Below are 4,933 nucleotides of genomic sequence, written 5' to 3'. Positions count from 1 at the left end.
TTCGTTTTATTTTCAAACCAGAGAAACACCTTAACTCCCTTCTGAAGTTATTTGCATTGTCCAGGGACGTTGAAAAGTAGTCTATGCAAACACCTGATGGCGGAAAGTGTTGCCAGCATTTTCGCCATCACGGATCTTACTTAAATTGTACAATTATACATCACTTATCGAAACGTGCAAAAATAAAAAAATTTTATGTTTTATTCGGTTAGATGGATATTACTTTTAGATTTCCGGTAATATCGAAAAGTACGATTATTAGAATTTACGTAACTGGATTCATAAACTAGAATTATCACTACAGCTAAATTTTAATAATTGTATAAATATCTCGTTTGATGGACCACATTGGCAAGTGGAACGGATGGAAACAATGAATGATCACAAGTGATCTTCGAGTTGAGAAAAACCAGGTAGCGATAACATTACAAACAGTAGAAATGTTATACGCAAATGGAACTCCTATTGCATTGTTTATTTCGATCATTGCACGAATCCTGATATCTGCAGAAATGTTTAACCTTGTTTATCTGCAGTAATCGAGATTCCGTTGTAACTGTAAACCGGCGTATCATCTATGATTTCGTTAAACGTATTTATTCTTGGTGAGATTGCATTTTCTTCCATAAGGGAGGGGTATTGGGTGGATTCTAATTGTTTTTACGGAGATTCAATTTTAGACGAGGAAAATAACAATGGGTCAAGTATGAAATGATACGTCGAAGGTAGAGCAAGTAATTACGCTTCGACGATTACGATAAATTTGTAATCGCAAAGTTCACGTCACTACCACTGATAATGTCGATCCGTTCTGTCCACTGAATCGGATTATTTTAATATGTTATTCATGTTTTCGTACCGCAACAATTGCGAGGGGATCTGTACGTTCATAATAGATACGCGCAACACTACTGTGTAATTCATGCTAATTCGAGATTACGCCGTTATATCCGTTCCGCGCTTTATTCGAAAATACACGGTCGCATAAACTTCCGCATTAAACGATGTAATTAACCGAGACTAAACATCGCATTCAATATGCGCGGCATTTGCATACACGGAAAAAATAATAACAAAACGCACGGAGTAACTTGACTACAAATGATTGGTGAGAATTCGAATGGTTGGCAATGAATCGTGTCACTTGAATATTTTTTTCGGCGTGCCATCAATATCCACTTCTCGAAACGTATTTGAATATTTGACGCTTGTACAAATAATTCATCACGACCCGCTGTAATCCTCATTGATCTCGTCACAGTTTAGCATTGACAATAGTTCTTCATTTGCTTAAACCATCACTCTATTTCCGTTTGGTAATTATTTCAATAATTAGACATTTTCACTGGCTCCGCTAGAACGAGATTAAAATTTCATCGTCGATGGTGGTCGGTAATAATTTGTCAACGTAATTTGTTGTTGCAAGATTTTTCTTCTTGGTAATAAATATGTAGATGTTTAATCTAAACTTTCTTTCTCGCCAGGAAAAGAGTTTCATTTATGTAACTCTCTCAATTTTTCACTTGCTTTTAATATTAAAAAATAATACTTCTTATTAACATCGTAATAGACCAATAGAATCCTAGACTTCATTCACGGCTGAATTAACATGATAATAATGGGAGGCATTAAATAATTAGGAATACTAGTCAGGTTTTTTTTTCAAAAATAATAAGTGTATCAACATGAGTGAAAAAGCAGAGTTTAGAATCTTTATGTCACTATTTTAATTAAAATTTTGGCCACTGATAAATTTTGTTAGTTCATTTATAAACATACGTATATCGGTATAAGATTAAATACTCAATATTTTTAGTATTAAATTATAGACATTCATAAAGAATAGTTGAATTGATTACAATTAATAGGTGTTGGCGTGGCTCAAGAATTATGTAAGTAGGTACTAGGCTGTGCAATTAGTCTACATTAAATTCTCCATACATGAATTTTTTTTGTCCTTCGTTTATTTATACAAAATTTTCAATTTTGATTAAATGAAACTTTGCCAAGAATGCATGTCTTTATTTATTGTTCATTCAAATAGAGAAGTAGTACTCATCGATATGTACAAAAGTGGTGTTTGTCATAAAATCAAACAAAGTTTAACAAGAAAAACATTTGGCACAACATATAAAGGCAGATTCATTATAAGAACATTCATTTTTTAATATTTCGACGGGAAATTTAATTTACGGTTTGAAAGATTTCTCTTTCATCAGAAAGCCATAAGGTAAACCATTCATATTCCAGCATTGACTAAAACACTACAGTACTTAACTAATGATGTATTAAGGAATAAATGCGAATTGTATTCTCTTTCGATGATATTTCCTCTTTATTTCTATTAGATAGTCAACAGTTTTGAAACTATTTAGATGTGTCATTTCGTCAAGCTGAGCTTCTCCAAATCTACGTGTAATCAGAGAGTTTTGAAAATTGATTTTCTCGGAAAGAAAGGTCCGCACGAAAAATGTTTATATTGCATTGTCGTTTCATTTTACACAATACATCACACTTTTTCGGCTTGTAGTTTGAATACGGTTGCACTCCGCGTACAATTGCCTCAGCCCAAGCATGTCTCCGTACGAAATCATAGAAAAAAGTATTCCTATTATTTTAGTTTGATTGCGTACTCTCCTACGTTGGTGTTCAGTCTGTAGCCAGCCATTCCCTCGTCGTTAAAATGATAAATAGTGAGCAAGAAAAGTTATCGCGCGGCGTCCATATGCGAGGTGGTCTCTGATCGATATCGGAGGTCAGGTGTGCTCTTCGAGTTGTGTGCCATGGGACCGAACTGGGATGAGATTGATGGTGACGATATGGAGACGGGGTTACAATTACTCTCTATTAAATAGTTATGCTCTGGAGCCCCGGTTTTGCGAAAATTATTTTTTGGACATCGAAATAATGCGCTATGCGTTTGTTTCCAGTCGATACTACAATAACAACGGATTATTGCAATAACGATGTTTATGAAATTTTGTAAGTCTAGAGAGCTGTAAATAATAAAAAAAAAACACTTGAACTCAAGTTTTAGAGACAAAACAGCCCTCTAAAGTTTTACGCTAATGTCATTTTGAAAATTGATACAAAGAAGTTTTATAAAATTACCTCCCAAAAAGACAAATATGAATGTTAAACATCAGTGATATCATGTTTCAATAATTTCGTAAATGCCAAACAGTGACCTTTTATATTGAATTCACGATGGCTAGTAAATATTAATATTTGATACTGATATTATCTGCGTATTGATAATTAGAAACGGTTTTTGACATACATCGATATTAATTTTGTATATATTTCGTATTCTTAATATTTATTTATGCGTATATTATATTTTGTATACTCTTTTCATTTATAGCGCATATTTTTGTGTATCTGTTTTGTTTGTTTTGCAAATATTCTGAATATACTCGCGCATATCTCAATATATTTTATATATAAGTGTACGTGTGCGTAAAATGATTGCAATATGCCAACATTGTGTAACTATACAAAGAGTCGTGTGTATATAACTATTGTAGATAGCAATGTTCAATTACAAATATATTTAAGAAACATTGTTATTGTCAACTGAACGGCTATACTTCGTTAAGATATACATTGGATTTAATATTGGATATTGTTCAACGATATTCAATCGTTCAACTTGATAGACTTGTTAATTTTCGGAAGCGAATTATATCCAACGCTCCGCAAAATAAAATTCTAGTACTTATTCAATGACGAAATTATGAATTATTTAAATTTAATTCAATTTCATTAAAAATATCAACTCTTTTACTCATCATTTATAAAGATAGCAATCTGTATTACCAGTGACTGTTACTAGTGTACTTCATTCTCTTCAAATAATTTATTATAAAAGGTACGCAATGTGCTGTTTCTTCAAAACGCCTAAAAATATTGTTATTCCTTAAAATCACTTGTTACCGTTCCTTTCGTAATCCTCTTTCGTCCTTCATTTTTTGCTTTTGCATATTCGAAACTATGATTCGAGAATTGCATCTCGTAAATTCGCATTTATTCGCTTAGAAGATTAATTGAACAACTTCCTTTCACAATTCTCTTTCGTCCTTCATTTTTTGCTTCTGCATATTCGAAACTAACATTTGAGAATTGCATCTCGTAAATTCGCATTTATTCGCTTAGAAGATTAATTGAACAACTTCCTTTCACAATTCTCTTTCGTCCTTCATTTTTTTGCTTCTGCATATTCGAAACTAACATTTGAGAATTGCATCTCGTAAATTCGCATTTATTCGTTTAAAAGATTGATTCAAGAACGCGCGACGAGTCAAGCTCGAGTGGCCAATACCTGATCTAGTGCTTTTCAACCCTCTGCTAAGTTGCCCGTCTCCCCTTCATTGTCTTGCACTCAACCTGCTTTCGGCCTCTCGAGTCAGTCCGGCTTCTTTCTTCCACCGATTAAGATTACCCACGTAAACATACTCGAAGGGGAATAGCTTGTGTATGTAGTGAAGTATTAACTGCATTCACTTGACCTTTTCTGGAGTGTCGATCAGCCGAACAGCGCCCTCCGTTTTGTCGACCGATGAATTGTCTTTTCTGAGCTGACACGGAGACACACAAACTGCTTAAGAGATGGAAAAGAAATCGATGCCGAAGGGAACTCTGGCCTAATTTCTCGTCCGTTGTTCGTCGTCTAGCATGAAAGAAAAATCAAACGGAATTAAATTGTTTTCAACAATGGTGACAGGAAATGTTCCCTGCTCTCAGATTGTCTGTTACGTTCAGCGTAAAACGTTTGCGACGCGTTAATTTAATTGAATATCTTTGTCGCGTTTTACATTTTTATTCTTAGCTAGTTCGTTTATATAATATACTTCATCGACCTTCGTCTTTGTTCAATTGTCTCGTCACCGTTCAATTTAAAAGCGCTGTCTTGTTTGTTTTACAGGGGACTGAT

The sequence above is a fragment of the Ptiloglossa arizonensis genome, chromosome 4 (genome assembly GCF_051014685.1).
Source record: "Ptiloglossa arizonensis isolate GNS036 chromosome 4, iyPtiAriz1_principal, whole genome shotgun sequence".
Classification (NCBI taxonomy): Eukaryota; Metazoa; Arthropoda; class Insecta; order Hymenoptera; family Colletidae; genus Ptiloglossa; species Ptiloglossa arizonensis.
The sequence above is the reverse complement of the archived record's forward strand: the minus strand, read 5'-3'. Positions refer to the sequence as shown.